The following is a 17,965-nucleotide window of genomic DNA, read 5'->3' as shown; positions in this document are numbered from 1 at the left end:
TCAGGGATGGGTAATCAGGGATGGGTAATCTGGGATGGGTAATCAGGGATGGGTAATCAGGGATGGGTAATCAGGGAAGGCACGGTGGCACAGTGGTTAGCACTGCTGCCTCACAGCGCCAGAGACCCGGGTTCAATTCCCGCCTCAGGCGACTGACTGTGTGGAGTTTGCACGTTCTCCCCGTGTCTGTGTGGGTTTCCTCCGGGTGCTCCGGTTTCCTCCCACAGTCCAAAGATGTGCAGGTCAGGTGAATTGGCCATGCTAAATTGCCCGTAGTGTTAGGTAAGGGGTAAATGTAGGGTTATGGGTGGGTTGCGCTTCGGCGGGGCGGTGTGGACTTGTTGGGCCGAAGGGCCTGTTTCCACACTGTAAGTAATCTAATCTAATCTAAAGAGTAATCAGGGACAGGTAATTAGGAATGGGTAATCAGGGATGAGTAATCAGGGATAGGTAATCAGGGAAGAGTAATCAGGGACGGGTAATCAGGGAAGAGTAATCGGGGACGGGTAATCAGGGACGGGTAATCAGGGACGGGTAATCAGGGAAGAGTAATCAGGGACGGGTAATCAGGGAAGAGTAATCAGGGAAGAGTAATCAGGGACAGGTAATCAGGGACGGGTAATCAGGGAAGAGTAATCAGGGACAGGTAATCAGGGACGGGTAATCAGGGAAGGGTAATCAGGGAAGAGTAATCAGGGACGGGTAATAAATGCTCACCCAACCAATGATGCCCACAAACCGTAAATAAAGTGCATGCGGAATCTCTGAGAAATGATCCTTTGCAATGCATGTGGTGGATTATTTTAAAAGAAATAAATTTGTTAAGAAAATGAAAAGATATTGGAACAATTAGAGTTGCAAATTTTTATTATTCTTTTCTACTGCAACATGACTACAAGTCCACAATATGTACCCCATTGCTATCCCACACCTTCCCACTCAGCAGACGAGAGAATAAATTTGATGAATTGCTTCCTTCAGCACAGAATAACCTCTGCCAGCATCCATTCTGTGAATATGGCAGAGATTATCAAACTCTGCATGATTTCCCAATCATAATGGATAGAAAACCCTGCAGTATCTACTGACCACTCTACCGTAATACCCCAAAATGGGCTGAGAGCAGATTAAAGTCCATATCTGGAGGTGTAATCATAAAAATTGCCCATCTAACTTCAAATCTGACTGATTCCTAGTCCATGGGTATTGTATACTCCAGAGGCACTGATAGCATAATTACTTGATTGTGTCACAAGTTTCAGCAATTTCTCTTGCAGTGCAGCTGTCAACACAGCACTGGTCAATAACTGAAGAATCTCTTTTAATGGATTTTGGATGCTTGAAGCGTATTGAAGAAGTAGGTTGTAACATGCTGTCTCTGTCAATCTGAGAGCTGTTTACACCAAAATTCGGTGGCATCTTCTTGTTCTGGTTGTAGTCGTCATCAAATGGTTTCTGTCTAAAATAAGAGTCGAGCTGCTGAAATCTGTCCTTGCCAAACATCCTCTGAGCTTTCTTCGTGTTTTCATTCTCATCGGAGTCCTGCCAAAGATCTGAAACAGAGCAAAGTTTCAACTGTGAACACTGAATTACAATTGAGATTGAATTGATGTCTTTTCAATCTGTTCCAACCACAGCCTGCTCCTCTCTGACTCAGAAAGTGGAGTGTTCTTTGTCACACTCTGTGACTGCTCAGCATCAGCAGTTCAAAAATATCATACAGAAAAGGGACACTAAGACTTGACAACTGTGCTGATTCTGGATTAGTGGTGCTGGAAGACACAGCAGTTCAGGCAGCATCCAAGGAGCAGCGAAATCAACATTTCGGACAAAAGCCCTTCATCATTTTAACTGTACTGATTAGCCCATCTTCATAATTGATATTTAATTTATGGTGTAGGTTTGCTCGCTGAGCTGTAGGTTTGATATCCAGACGTTTCATTACCTGGCTAGGTAACATCATCAGTGGTGACCTCCAAATGAAGCGAAGCTGTTGTCTCCTGCTTTCTATTTATATCTTTCTCCTGGATGGGGTTCCTGGGGTTTGTGGTGATGTCATTTCCTGTTCGTTTTCTGAGGGGTTGATAGATGGCGTCTAAATCCATGTGTTTATTTATGGCGTGTGGTTGGAATGCCAGGCCTCTAGGAATTCTCTGGCATGTCTTTGCTTAGCCTGTCCCAGGATAGATGTGATGTCCCAGTCGAAATGGTGTTTTTTTTTTCATCCGTGTGTAGGGCTACGAGGGACAGAGGGTCGTGTCTTTTTGTGGCTAGCTGGTGTTCGTGTATCCTGGTGGCTAACTTTCTTCCTGTTTGTCCTACGTAGTATTTATGGCAGTCCTTGCATGGAATTTTGTGGATGACGTTGGTTTCGTCCATGGGCTGTACTGGGTCTTTTAAGTTTGTTCGTTTTTGTTTGAGAGTGTTGGTGGGTTTGTGTGCTACTAGGATTCCGAGGGGTCTTAGTAGTCTGGCTGTCATTTCTGAAACTTCTTTGATGTATGGTAAGGTGGTTAGGGTTTCTGGCTGTGTTTTGTCTGCTTGTCATGGTTTGTTCTTGAGGAATCTGCGGACTGTATTTTTTGAGTATCCGTTCTTCTTGAATACGTTGTATAGGTGGTTCTCCTCTGTTTTCTGAAGTTCGCCTGTGCTGCAGTGTGTGGTGGCTCATTGGAATAGTGTTCTGATACAGCTTTGTTTGTGTGTGTTGGGATGGTTGCTGGTGTAGTTAAGTATTTGGTCAGTGTTTGTCGGTTTTCTGTATATGCAGGTTTGTAGTTCTCCGTTGTCCTTTCTTCCGACTGTGACATCCAGGAATGTGAGTTTTTTGTCGGTTTCTTCCTCCTTGGTGAACTTTATGCCTGTGAGGGTGTTGTTGATGATGTTAAATGTCTGTTCTATCTTGTTTCGTTTTGTGATGACAAAGGTGTCATCTACGTAGCGGACCCAGATTTTTGGTTTGATGGTTGGTAGGGCTATTTGTTCTAGTCTTTGCATTACTGCTTCTGCTATGAGTCCTGATAGCGGAGATCCCGTGGGTGTGCCGTTGGTTTGTTTGTTGACTATGTTGTTGAAAGTGAAGTGGGTGGTGAGGCACAGGTCCACTAGCTTCATGATGTTTTCGTTGGTTATGTGATTGATGGTGGTTGTTGTGTGTGTAATGGTCTCTTCTAAAAGTGTGGTAAGTGTTTCCTTTGCCAGGTCGATGTTGATGGAGGTGAACAGTGCTGTTACGTCCAATGAGACCATTGCTTCGTCTTCCTCTATTTTGGTGTTTTTGATGGTTTTTAGAAATTCCTGGGTGGAGTGGACGGAGTGCTGTGACTCTGCTACTCGGTATTTCGGTCTTGCATGTAGTTCTTTGGCCAGTCTGTAAGTTGGTGTTCCGGGTAGTGAGACTATGGGTCTGAGGGGGGCTCCTGGTTTATGGATTTTTGGTAGTCCGTAGAATCGTGGGGCATTGGTCCCATCGGGTTTCATTTTCTGGAATTACATCTTGTTTAATTGTCTGGAATTGTGTAATTTTCTTAGGAGATATGTAATTTTGTTTCCATCCAGGAGAAAGATATAAATAGAAAGCAGGAGACAACAGCTTCGCTTCACTTGGATGTCGCCACTGATGATGTTACCTAGCCAGGTAATGAAACGTCTGGATATCAAACCTACAGCTCAGCGAGCAAACCTACACCCTAATCCTCAACCTGAGCTACAAACCTTCACAAACCTTGCATATTTAACTTATTATGAAAACAGTGATATGTAGTACATTGCAAAAAGAAAATGTATGGATACAATATCAGTCAGTGTATCAGTATTAGAGCTTCATGTTCTGATTTTTGGGTGGAATATTCACTTCAGAGTTTACCTGTTCTTACTTTGGTCAATACGAATGATGGTTATTAAAATTTTGCTTATTAGCCTGTTCAATTACATTTAAGCAGAACTGTTTTTTACTCCTTTTCAATTCCGCCATTTAATTCATATGTTTGTATCTTCAATATCTCAAGCTTCCTTTGTTATGATTCCTTTTGCCTCGATGTTCACCTCAGATGGACTGTTAGGGCAAACATTTTGCAGACTGGTGGAGATTGCAAAAGACCATTAAACATGATGGGCTGGACCTAGATTGAAAGACTGGCTCTTATTTCTAATAGATACCATTTTCCCTGTTTACTGGAAAAGGGGTGAAGCTTGACTTGTGCATGAGGGAAACCTGAATTCAGCAGGATTATTTGGACTCTGCAAAGGCCTTACTCCACATTGTAGATGTCTCAAATTTATAGAAGACATAAATATTCTTGAGAGATGGATAATGTATATAAACTTCAAATTATTTGCATGACCAGAATTTTTAAAATTCAATGAACCTACCTGTTTCAGTGAAAGGTGTTCTGAACTTATTGAAATCACTTGCACTGCCTGTAAGAGAAGGATTTGCAAAGAACTATCTCTTGACATTACGCGAACAGCTATCATTATGTCATTGTTAATGGTAGGTTTTGTTCCAAGACCTATAATGATATAGCAAGAGTGGGAATGTGTGGTATTTTAAGTTCTCAGTTTAATTTACAATCCAAAGAGGTTTTTAAAAATATTTAATGTGAGCTTATGCATGGAAGTCTGTTCATTTTGATAAGATATTGAGTACTTAATGGACTTTTGAAGTGTTGGCTGGGCTTTCATGAATAGGTGTTCAAAAATGAAACCAGGGATGAAAAACTTCAATTAAAAAAATAGATTAGAGATGTTGGTCTGTTCTCCTTGGAGAGGAAAAGGTTTGAATGACATTTGCTATAAGTTTTCAAAATCATGAGGAGTTTTGTCAGAATAGAAAATGAGAAACTATTCTCACGTGTAAAAGGACCAAGAATGAGTGGGTGCAGATTTTAATTAATTAAAAAAAAAGGAAATAAGATGTGAAAAGTATTTTTCACATCATTGGAATGCACTGTCAGGAAGTGTGGTGGAGGGAAGTTCGATCAAACCAGTCAAGAAGGTGTTAGAAGATTGGCTGACTGGCAGAGGGCAAAGGGTAGAGACAAAAGTGTCTTTCTCAGGATGGCAGCTGGTGACTAGTGGGATTCCGCAGGAGTCTGTGTTGGGAGCACAATTATTGTTAAATATTAATGATCTGGACAAACGAATTAAGGTTATTGTTGCTAAATTTGCAGTTGACACAAAGATAGAGAGGCAAGGGTAGTGTTGAGGAAGAGGGTGACTACAGAAGGGCTTGGACAGGCTAGGTGTGGCAGATGGAATACAATGTGAGAGTATTAGTAAGAAGATTTGAGATACAGACTATTTTCCAACTGGGGAAAGGCTTCAGAAATCTGACGCACAAAGGAACTTGAGAGTCCTTGTTCAGGATTCTTTTCAGGTTGATATGCAGGTTTAGTTGGCAGTTAGGAAGGCAAATGCAATATGGCATTCATTTCAAGAGGGCTAGATTGCAAGAGCAGAAATGTACCGCTGAAATTGTGTAAGACTGGTCAGACTCATTTGGAATATTATAGGCAGTTTTGGGCCCATATCTGAGGAAGGATGTGCTGGCGTTGGAGGGGGTCTGGAAGAAGTTTCCAAGAGCAATCCTGGGGATGATGGGGTCATCATGTGAGAAGTGGTTGCAGACTCTGGGTCTGTACTCAATGGAGTTTAGAAGGATGATGGGGACCTGATTGAAACTTACAGAATATTGAATGGATGTGGAGAAGGTGTTTCCATTAGTATGATAGACTAGGTCCTGAGGGCCAAATGACCTAATTATACTCTTACATCTTATGGTCTTATGGTTATTAAATAGAAACAATATTTGAAATTATGGAGAAACTACAGCAGAATGGCACTAGATTAAAATGCTCATTTGCAGAACTAGTATAGAACTGGTGGGCTGAATGGCCATTTTCTGCATTGTAGCAATTCTGTGAACCTGTGAAATATTATAAGTTATGTAGTTACTTCTATAGTGGTTTAGAACTGTTCTGACAAAGGGTCATTGGATTCAAAATGTTAACTCTGCTTTCTGTCTACCGATGCAGTGTTTCTCCAGCATGCTTTGGTATAGTTCCAAATTGTATGTGTAGAGAAAATTTATTTTCCTGAAAAACATTTAATTTGCTTTTTAAGCAAGGCAATGTATAAAATTAAATGCAACCATTTTAATCCAGTACCAAAGTAAATGAAAGGTAGAAGAACATGAATGTTTAGAAATTTACAAGTCTACGTCTGCAATTAAGCTTAAGTAGTGCGGGTAATTTTACTTGTGTGTAGTGGTGTAAAGTGTCTGAGATTATATTTACCACTCATTATTATGCTTTTTTTTCACCTGAACATACAGTATAACGTATATTTCACTGCACTTTGCCTTTGTTTCTTATCAGAAATATTTTCAAAAAAACAGGAGGTAGTGTGGATTCCTCAGTGCCTATGCTCAACTAATTCAGCCGAGAAAAAAATGATGGACCACCCGGCTCAATGATCCAATGTACATCACACCCGATTTTGAAGCATGGAAGGTAGAATGGTGTTGCATCTATATTAAGCAACAAACTTGTTATCATTCATTTTACATCCTTGCCCCAAATTAAAATGATCCCAATATTCTTTGCTCAAGAAGTTTTCAAAAATGACAGGTTGATGAGTTACACACAAACAATTGACTCAAGGATGGCAGCCCAGATGGTTTATAAATACAGTTAATATCTATAAAATATGACATAGGCATGTAAAAGATAACAATCAAAGAGCAGAATTGCCAATTGTTACACGAAAATGAAGAAACTTTAAATTTAAGCTACAGATATGGTAACCAGACAATAGGGACGATGATTACAAAAGCATTTTCTTTCAGTTAGTTCAGTCTGATTCATTAGCTTCACTCAGCATCCTATTATGGAGGTTAATTGTTGAAGGTATCCATTAATTGTTGTGATAATTTAGATCAGCTATGCTTATACAACGCAAGATAAGCTACTTATGTAGAGTCATGTAGTGTGTCTATCATGTGATATATATTGTTACACACAGACATTAACTGCCATATGAAAGTACATAGGAACATCCAAATTAGGAGTAAAAGTAAACCATTCAGCTCCTCTAGGTAGTGACTGATCTGTATTTTTTCTTATTCCATATTCTCACCTATGCTCAATTTCCATTTATTCCATCATCTAAAGAGAATCTAGCCATTTCTGCCTTAAATGTATTCAGTGACACTGTCCCCACTGCCTTCTGAGACAGAATTCCAAAATCACATGACCCTCAGAAAAAATCTCATTTCTGTCCTAAAATGATAACCCTATTTTTAACATCGTGCCCCCTGGTCCTGTACTGATCTCTGCCACAACCACCTTGTCATGATCTTTGAGGCCGTTATGTATTTCAACCAACTCTGACTCTTCCAAATTCTAATGGATTTAAGCCCAGTTTCCCTCATAAGACAACCAGTATTGTGTATTTGAAAGGCATGTTAATTGCCAAACTGATGCCTCAGTTCAATATCAATGGATGTTGAGACACTGCTGGTCTCTCTTTTGTCCTTGTCGGATCTGGCTCAGCCTGTAATAATATTCTAATGTTATCTAAATGTATTACAAATGGTATATGTCAATGCTGAGTGTGCTGCTGGACAAGCACAGCAGGTCAGACAGCATCCGAGGAGTAGGAGAATCGATGTTTTGGCATAATCCCTTCATCAGGACTGAGACAAGCCTCATTCCTGATGAAGGGCTTATGCCCGAAATGTTGATTCTCCTTCTCCTCAGATGCTGCCTGACCTGCTGTACTTTACCAGCACTACAGTCTCGACTCTGATCTCCAGCATCTGCAGTCCTCACTTTCTTCTGGATGTGAATTCTGTTTACTTTAAGATCATTGGTAGATTCATCTCCAGCTAACTTGAGTATGTAGTGTTGTTATCAGCAGACACAGCCTGTGCCTCAAATGCGACATGGCAAAGAGTCAATGGACATGCGACAAGATCCAAATACTCAGTTCCTTTGTAAAGGAACATCAGTTAACAGTGAAAACACATGATCACTTTTAAAAAAAAATAAAGGTAGCTCTCCTAAGTTGTATTGGCTGATCGCAAAATTAATTGTGTAGATATAAGGACTGCAAAATTTACAGGACAGATATCATTTTGTCAGCTTGACAACACTTGCAGTTCTCTTGGGGTGTTTTTTTGCACCAGGTCGGATTCATCAAACTCTGCCTTGGATACTGGCGGCATGTACAGGATCGTAGCTAGCTTTTTCGCCTGGAATGTCTCATCTGAAATTCATCTACTTCTCCAGATAGTAATGGCATCAAGGCTACTGTGTTCATCTCATCCTCAGAGGTTTTTTCGGCATGAGGCAGATGCAGAGAACCCATGGGCTCTGATAGCCTTGCCAAACGTTCTGAGAGGCTTGGGTATATTTTGTTCCTTCCCCAGTTGCAAGGTTCACCCCTTTCATGTGGTCCACATGCTTGCTCATGATCATCTCTTCCTTCTGAACCTTGCACAACACTGGACCTGATCTTGCATTCACTTTTTCTCTTACCCATGTAGGGCTATTCCTGTGGTTTCTACACCAAACCACAGCCCCTAAATTAAACTGCCTCTCTCATTTACAGGAGTCGTGTGTTCGGTATAGATGTTCCTGATGTTACTTCACTCTCCCTCCCAAGGTCTGTGAAGGTCAGGTTTAAACTAGTGTAGAGTCTTCTCCCCACTGGCAACTCTGTGGGTGCTATCCCTTAGTTGAATGAGGGATGGTCTGATAATCAAACAGGAACCAGGATAGTTTGGTTTCGACTGAGCAGTAGGCTGTTTCTTTAAGCATGCCTTTGAAGTTTGGACTGCTCTTTCCACTAGACCATTGGATTATGAATGGTATGGAACTGTCCTTACATGATGAATTCCATTCGACTTTAGGAAATACTCTGCTGGTAAATGATAGCCTGTTGTCTGTGAGCAACACCTCCGGGAGTCAGTGCATTGCAAAAGATACTCGCAACTTTTCAATCGTTGTCCCCGTGTTTGACAAATGAACTCTCTGCATATCCAAACACTTTGAATCCACAATGACTAAAAACATAAAGCCCACAAAAGCAATTGCATAGTTAATGTGTAACCAAGTTCAGGGTTTACCTGAATGTGGTGGAGCTGCTGGCAATAATTTTTGTCCTTGTTGGCAGTCTTGGTATTGTCCCACCAATGTAGCTATATTGGCATCCAATCCTGGCCACAGAGATAAGCTTGTGCCAATTGCCTTCATTTTGGAAACCCCTGGATGACCCTGATGGAGTTCAGCCAATATCTGACGATAGCATTTGGTTGGGACAAGCACTCTTGCTCCTTATAATAAAAGTCATCCTGCATGGTGATCCGGTCTCACTGGGTTCAGAAAGATTTCAATTCTGGTTATGATGGCTCTTTTGTTTCCCTTATCACCATCAGTGTTTTAGTTTTGTTAGGATGGGATCTATTTGTGATATTGTCAGCGGTGAGTGGAAAGGTGTCCAGAAAGCTTAAAAGCAGAATGGACTCTTACAGTGGTGACTCCACAGCTGGTGTACCTGCCAGTGGGGAGTGGCTCAAGGCATCCACATTTGCCACTAGGTCTTCCAAATGGTGTTCCAATTTGTAATTGCATTCCATCAGAATAAAAGCACACTGCTGATTTCTACCTGAAGGTATGGGTGGTATGCTCTGTCTTCTTTAAGTAACCCTAGCAGGTGTTGGTGGTCTGTTGCTATCACAAATTTACATCTATAAAGGTATTGGTGGAACCAAAGATGACTGCCAAACCTTCCTTCTCTATCTTAGCTCGGCATCAGCCAAAGTCCAGGAAGCATATGCTGTCAGAGGGGGTCCTCTTGGCTGGGCCACTGGCGAGCCAATGCTACCCTAATACCGTACAGGGAGGCATTGCATGTCAGCACCACATCTTGCAATCAGTGCAATAACCTTAGACGATGATAGCTGCTTCTTCACTTCCCTAAATGCTATGTCTTGGCTACACCATTTTCAAGGTTGAACCTGTTTCAACAGGAGAATTAAGAGTGCCATAGTGGAGGCCAGGTTACGTATAAGCTTTCTGTTATAATTCAACCTCCCAAGGAAAGACCTAAACTCTCACACAGACATGGGAGTTGGGGCACCTTTGATTCCCCTCAGTTTATCTTGTTGATTCTGTAGCCCAAGTAGTCATGTGGGGTGCCTGGAACACACAGTTTTGCCTCTTAAGGCATACACCCACCTTGAAGAAATGATTAGGCACTATGCGCAAGTTCTCGAAGAGCTCCTTATTGGTCTTCTCTGTTATTAACATGTCAGTTAGATAAATAGTGTCCTGGAGTAGACTTTGTAAAATGTTCTTTATCATCTGCTAGAAATGGCACAGACTGATGATACCCTAAAAAGCAGTCTCAGATATATTGGCACAAACCCTAAAGGTATTAATTGTAGCAAACTTCTGTGAATCCTTATCTTATCACAATTGCAGGTACACATGGCACGTGTCCAGCTTCATGAAGGACAGCCATCACCAACTTCCCGCCAGTCGTCTAGGCAAGGGATCAGGTATTTATCGAGCTGCAAAAAGTGATTTACCACTTGTTTGAAATCTCCACAAAAGTGAACTGACACACTGAGTTTCATAACTGATAACACCTGGTGCTGCCCATTTCTCAAACTGGACTAGTTTGATAATTACATTGCTTTTTTGCCTCTGCTTTTGCCCGTAAGGCAAATGGTACTGAGTGGGCAGAATCATGGAATTACTTGTTGGTCAACAAGTAAGGCAGCCTTGGCCCCTTTGATAGTCCCTAGACCTTCCTGAAAACCTCCCGGTATTTAATTAGGATGTCATTCTGCCATCAATCGAGAAATGTTGAGCCGATCAAATTGAATGTTTCTCAAGCAATTTCATCTCATCAAGCTGGGGCCTGATCCTCTTATTACAGTCAAAGGTAACTGAACCAGCGGCCTCTCATAAGAGACTGCAATGGAAGTTGTACCCTTAATCTGTAGGGATTTTGTTCTCATCCTGGTCAAGGTCTAATGCAGACTTAAGGGTTGGAGTCCAAAGTGAATTTCGGTAAGGACTGGTTCCGCAATCACTGATACAGCCTTGCCATTTTTAACCTTCATTAGAACTGGGTGACCATTTAACCAGGCACTTATTTTGACTGGTTTTGATTTGGATGTTGCAAAGCAATTTAACTCTTCTAAATCAGCTGTAGGTGGACTTTCCAGGACGTACACCCTCCTGGATTCTGGCCTATGAATTATCTTACTCAACATTTAGGCCTAGTGGGATGCGTTTGCAGTCTTATGTCTGCATACATGCAGCAACTAGAAAGGCCTGCTGGCCCAGATCCTTGAGAAAAGTTCATCATTCAGCCAAGGCTTGACATTGTTTTGGGATTTTGCTGTGGGCTAACCTAAAACCCCTCTAGTCAGGGTGCATTCTGAGTGAGGCAATACAATTGCCTTAACTCAAGTGATGTTTTCCAAATTCAGTTGGCCTGGTGAGGATGTCGACTTCCATCGAAATATCCTATAATTTATAAATTCCACTTGCTACATTTTTCCAAAGGCAAAGCCAATTGTAGTGCCTGTTTGAAGTTAGGCTTTAGTATGGCTTTTTATTTAAACTCCCCCTCCCACTCCCCCAATGACATGTCCATCATGGGCCTTGTCCATCATCCAACCACAAGGACAGAGTCACTCTGGTCCATATATTCCACCCCACTAATCTCCAAATCCAACGCATCATCCTCCACCATTTTTGACACCTGTAGTCTGACTGCACAAACAACAGATATTTCCTTCCCTACCCCATCTGCTTTCCATAGGGACTGTTCCCTCCATGAATCCCTTCTTAGGTCCACACTGTCCAACAAACTCTCTTCCACACCTTGCACCTTTCCCTGTGGCCACAAGAGGAGCAATGCATGCTGCCACATCTCCCCACACACCTCCGTCCGAGGCACCATAGAATCATTCCAAGTCTGGCAGAAATGCATCTACAATCCCTCTAACCTGATTTACTGCATCCCTTGCTCCCAGTGTGGTCTACACCACATTGGAGAGACCAAGTACAAACTCGGGAACTGGTCTGCACACTCCAATCAACCCCATCTCCTGGTTGCTAGCCATTTCAACTCCCCCCCTCCCACTTCCCAATAACCTGTCCATCCTGGGCCTCCTCCACCCTCAAAATAAGGCCACACACAAACTGGAGGGAGAACACTTCATCTTCCACCTCGGAAGCTTACAACCTTATGGCCTCAACATAGAATTCACCAGTTTCAAAATCTCCCCTTTCCCCACCTCATACCAGGTCCAGCCCTCCCTCTCCACCCTGCCCCCTTGACCTGACCTAAACTGTCCATCTTCCTTCCCACCTATCTGCTCCACCCTTCCCATTGATCAATCTCAATACCTCTGACCTGCATCCACCTATCGCCATCCCACCTACTTTTCTCCCAGTCCCACCCCCGTCCCTCTATTTATTTCTTAGCCCTCTTGCCCCTCCTCTGATGAAAGGTCCTGCCTGAAACATTGACTTTCCTACTTCTTTGATGCTGCTTGACCTGCTGTGCTTTTTCCAGCTCTACATTTTATGGACTCATATTTTATTATGAGTATCTGATCTACCTTCTTCCAATCAGTCATGGATGCACTTGAAATATTATGTTTTAACCTGTCTGATGATTGGAAATTTGTAGAAATAATTAATGACTAAGATGAAGTCATCTTCATTTATGGTAAATAGATCAGTGGCCACTTTGGACCAAGGGACTGATGGAATCTCTTGCAAGTGAAAATGTTCTGTGTAGTTTTGGCGCATCCCCACTAACTCCTTTCAGTATCATTGCTAATTTGTGGTCAATAGACCTAATCACATGCAAGTTATCTCATCTGCCCTTTGCTCATATGCTCATATATGTCTCATAAAGCACAGAAACAGAACTTTTGGTCCAACTCATCCATGCTAACTAGACATCCCAACCAGACCTAATCCTTTTTGCCAGCATTTGTCTCATGTCCCTCTAAACCCTTCCTATCCATACCCACATACCTTTGAAATGGTATAATTGCACGTCATGTTTTTGGTATAGTTGTGAAAGTATTTTCTGGTGAAGAGCTTTGGGTACAAGTACTTGTTTTTCTTTGAAGATAGTGCTTAATGCATCTCTATAAGGTCAAAAACATCTGAGAATGTTTGGCATTCCTATTATTGTTTCACGTCACCCTTCAAAAATAACTTTCCATAGTGTGTCCATTTAATTTTTCTGATTGGTGCTGGTTACATTTATGTTAATCAACATTGATTTTAGGTACATCTTCCACCTTGTTGCCCATGCTATTGACTTGTAAGTCCATCAGAATATCTACATCCTTATTTGGTTTTCAGGGACTAGGTGCTTTCCTGAAAATGTGCATAGTTATTGAAAAAAATGTTTGACCATCCAATTAATTTTCAATGTAGTTTCAGGGCCATTTTGTGTTCATATTAATGTTGCACTATTAGAAATATCATAGAACCCCTACAGTGTGGAAGCAGGCCATTCGGCCCCTCAGGCCCACACCAACCCTCTGAAGAGCATCACATCCAGACCCAACTCCTACCCTAGCTCCATAACCCCACATTTCCCATGGCTAATTTATCTAGCCTGCACATCCCTGAACACTGTGTGCAATTTAGCATGATCAATCCACCTAATCTGCACATTGTTGGATTGTGGAAGGAAACCGGAGCACTCTATTTCACTAACTTGATCCATTTCCCTCAATTTTAGGAACGTTTTTGTAATGCCTGGCATGCTCCCAACAAGACAACTTTGGAAAACTCTAGCCTCTAAATGCTAGGGATGCTGTAGTGGGACTGTCATCCAAGCATCAGCAGATGTCGGTAGCAGAAACTGATACCTTCACATCAAGGTTAGGAGACGAGATCAGTACAAGGCCCTCTTTTCCAATGTGGAGCTCAGTGTCATTGCCCAAGGAAGTGGCAAGAACTGGAATGGATGCAAAGAAAATCTGATCATGTCCTAATTTGAGACATGGACAGGCTCACTTTCAAGAGTAACTGGCAGTCTGCAGGAACTGGAACTTACTAATTTATTTCCCACACTTTTCCAAGGTTTCTGAAACCAACTGACTGAGATCAACTAACTCAGAACTGACTGAAGATTGGACCTGGAAGCTTCTGCCCTCCTGGAATTCATCAGTTTTACTGTTAGAGTTGGTGGAAGTGGTCAGAGCTATTATCCATTTTATTAAACATTATCATTTTTTGATCTGTAGGTTGACAGTGAGGTTGGGATTTGGAGCTGGGGGAGGAAGTCTAATTAATGAAGACAGCTAGTTTGTGGTTCAGAATAATACCAACAGTGTGGGATTTGATCTCTCTTCTGGTAGATTTGGAGCCTGCCTTCTTGTCCTACCCCATGACATGAAATCATGACATAGGTAGGTGGTAGATAGACAAATGAATGAGTGGACAGATGCACAGGTAGATGGAGGGTAGATAGATAATTAAGTAGCTTGATGGATAGTTGGATAGATTGATAGGATGGACAGTTAGGTAGTTAGATGGATAGTTATTTGGATGATTTGGTAGATAGATGCATGTATAGATAGATATATTAATGGGTAGCTGGGTGAATAGATGATTACAGTATTAAATAAGTAGATAGATATTAGTCAATTGTAAAATAATCATGATATGATGACAACATAAATAAAGCCTGTATTGTTAATTCATGACACTATGAAGAGTCATTGTAATAAAAATAATGAATGCAACATTTAGTTTATTTCAGTATACAAAAGATTGCAATAGATCAACCTAATTTACAGAATAGAAATGAAAAGCTGTAGCTTGACGACTATCGAATAGTAGAGGGTGCTACCTGAAGAAAACATAAAGTCACTTTATTTTTATTTTACCTTCATGCATGTATGTGAAGATTGAATTTCCTCATTGTTTGACGTTTCCTCACTGTATTTCAAGTTGGCAGCAGCAGAGTAGGCAGCATTCAGGCTCAGCCTAGGGATTGTCCTTCCATGCGCTTCTCTTTTTTTTTTGCCTTTTCATGTTCTTCTCTTCTTTAATTTTTTTCATTTTTTAAAGATTTACCTGGTAGAGGGAAAGGCGGTGACGGCATTGGAACGTTGCAGTGACTGGGATGGAATGGGTTAATCAGTGGACCTGGAGTGAAACAGGATGGCCAAGGGTCAGCAGGCTCAGAACAAAGCGGGACAGCCAGCGGTCAGTGGGTTGGGAGTGGAGCAGAGTGGCTGGTAGGCTGGGGGTACGGAGTGGGGCTGCTGGTGGTCAGCAGACTGGGCTTGGTGTGGTCAGCCTGTCACAGGTGGCGGTCAGCAGCTTGTGAGCTTGGTCGTGGTTGACCCAGCAGGGGGAGAGCGAAATCACAAATGGAAAGCTCCCAGCGTGGAGCGACTGCAGGCTTAGAAGGGCTGTAATGTCTTTTAACTTTATTTCTTCATTTTCCTAATTTATATCATGAAGAACTATAATGTAGAGGTTTTAGCTTTTTTCTCTATTTTTCTATTTTTGTACCTAATCTATTTTGGTACCTAAGTTTGTAACTAGGTACTTTGAACCTAAGGTGGCACCGAGTACACTTTTCACTGTACTCCTGTACTTTTGAATACTTGTGCCAATAAAACCTAATTCTAAATTCTGATAACGTAGCTAATAAGATCACTGTATTCCTAATGCATTGATATATAAAATCACATCCCATTTTAACAATAACAATAGTGAAACACTTACCTGTTTAGTAGTCAAGAACTATTGCTCTACTCTAATCAGTGGAGAAAATTTTAATACTCACCATCTGCAGAATGATGTGATCTCAAGTCACTGCTCCTGCAGATACGCACTAATTGAATAACAAAATTACGACCACATAGTTTGATGAATACCTCATCAAAATTGACTGGAACCGAATCTGCAATAATAAAGGACAGCAACAGTCCAGTTGCCAGGATAAATACCAGACTCTTCATTTCAGTTCACAGTTCTGAATATCTGCTATTTCTCTTCTATCTCTGCCTTTTAGTTTTCTCTATTCCTTTCCCATTTATCACCGTTTTGTTACCAAGGTGACCTATAATTGTTTGACATTAACTTTTGTCTCATTTTCTAGAGGTTTTTGACATTTTTCAACACCTCAAAACTGTTATGTATTAACTTCCCTCTTTCTCTGTTTAATGCTTCGTCTAACCAGCTTCAGTCTTTCATTGATACACTCAGCTGTTGCAGCCGCAGGTTCAATCACACAGTAGCACAAGGATTGCATTCCAAATGGTGATATCAGCAATATCTCACCATTTGAAGTGTGCTGTTACATTAGGGAGACCACTGAGTTTTGCAATGCACAAGAAGCCAATTTAGTTCCTAGAGCCATAGAGATCTACAGCACAGATAAAGGTCCTTTGGCCAAGCAAGCATGCATCTGTCAAAAACAACTTCCTAATTATTAGAACATAGAACAGTACAGCACAGAACAGGCCCTTCAGCCCACGATGTTGTACAAACTATTGATCCTCATGTAAGGTAAACCTAATGTATGAACCCTCAAATTTCTGTGACCATATGCATGTCCAGTAGTCTCTTAAATATTCCCAATGACCTCGCTTCCACAACTGCTGCTGGCAACGCATTCCATGCTCCCACAACTCTCTGGGTAAAGAACCCGCCTCTGACATCCCCTCTATACTTTCCGCCAAACAGCTTAAAACTATGACCCCTCGTGTTAACAATTTCTGCCCTGGGAAAAAGTCTCTGGCTATCAACTCTATCTATGCCTCTCATTATCTTGTACACCTCAATTAGGTCCCCTCTCTTCCTTGTTTTTTCCAATCCTTCCACTGCCACTCGCTATCTTCTGTCGACCAGCCAATTCTGTATCCAGACAGCTAAATTTCCCTGTATCCCATTCCTCCTGACCTTCTGAATGAGCCTTCCATGGGAAACTTTATCAAATGCCTTGCTGAAGTCCATATACACCACATCCACTGCTCGACTCTCATCAACTTGTCTAGCAACATCCTCAAAGAACTCAATAAGATTTGTGAGGCATGACCTGCCCCTCACAAAGTCGTGCTGACTGCATTTAACCAAGCCATGCTCTTCCAGATGGTCATAAACCCTATCCCTCAGAATCCTTTCTAGTACCTTGCAGACGACAGGCGTGAGACTGACTGGTCTGTAATGCCAGGGATTTCCCTATTTCCTTTCTTGGAGAGAGGAATTACATTTGCCTCCCTCCAGTCTTCAGATACGACTCCGGTGGAGAGCAAGGATGCAAAGATCTTCGCAAGCGGCGAAGCAATCACATTTCTCACTTCCCAAAGCAGCCGAGGACAAATCTGGTCTGGCCCTGGCGACCTGTCAATCTTAATGTTTGTTAAAATTTTCAGCACATCAGCTTCCTCAATCTCTATCTGTTCCAGCCTGCTTACCTGCTCCTCAAAGGTTTCATTCACTACAAGGTCCATTTCTTTAGTGAAGACAGAAGCAAAAAACTCATTTAGGGCTTCCCCTACCTCCTCAGACTCTATACACAAGTTCCCTATGCTATCCCTGATCGGCCCTACTCTTTCTTTGATCATTCTCTTATTCCTCACATATGTGTAAAATGCCTTTGGATTCTCCCTAATCCTTCTTGCCAAGCCTTTATCGTGCCCCCTCCTAGCTCTCCTTTGACCATTTTTGAGCTCCTTCCTCGCCTGCCTGCAATCTGCTAGAGCTGAGCAAGACCCTTGCTTCCGCCACCTTACGTAAGCTGCCTTCTTTCTTTTGACGAGAAGCTCCTCCGCTCTCGTCATCCAAGGTTCCTTTATCTTATCCCTTCTTGCCTGTCTCAGAGGAACACATTTATGTATCACTCGTAACAACTGTTCCTTAAACAGTCTCCACATGTCTATAGTGCCCTTTCC

The 17,965-nt window shown here is 41.8% G+C and overlaps 2 long non-coding RNA genes across 2 annotated transcripts in view; one reads left to right on the top strand and one right to left on the bottom strand.

The window, feature by feature from the left end:
• Positions 1 to 14,836, top strand: part of LOC148151894 (uncharacterized) — a 34,028-nt gene extending 19,192 nt beyond the window's left edge. The window contains exons 2-5 of the long non-coding RNA XR_015760182.1: positions 3,559 to 3,637; positions 6,378 to 6,512; positions 10,488 to 10,564; positions 13,792 to 14,836. This is a non-coding gene — a long non-coding RNA (uncharacterized LOC148151894). The remainder of the gene's footprint in view (positions 1 to 3,558; positions 3,638 to 6,377; positions 6,513 to 10,487; positions 10,565 to 13,791) is intronic.
• On the bottom strand, positions 870 to 15,980 carry LOC148151893 (uncharacterized). Its single transcript, XR_015760181.1, has 2 exons — positions 15,856 to 15,980; positions 870 to 1,553 (listed from the first exon to the last, which is right to left on the bottom strand). It is a non-coding gene; the product is annotated as an uncharacterized LOC148151893 (long non-coding RNA).
• Positions 15,981 to 17,965: the final 1,985 nt, after the last annotated feature.

Source organism: Chiloscyllium plagiosum, unplaced genomic scaffold (genome assembly GCF_037043375.1).
Source record: "Chiloscyllium plagiosum isolate Xiang-an unplaced genomic scaffold, Cpla_swu_hap1 HiC_scaffold_2, whole genome shotgun sequence".
Classification (NCBI taxonomy): domain Eukaryota; kingdom Metazoa; phylum Chordata; class Chondrichthyes; order Orectolobiformes; family Hemiscylliidae; genus Chiloscyllium; species Chiloscyllium plagiosum.
Note: the sequence above shows the minus strand (reverse complement) of the source record. Positions and strands in the feature narration are given on the sequence as shown.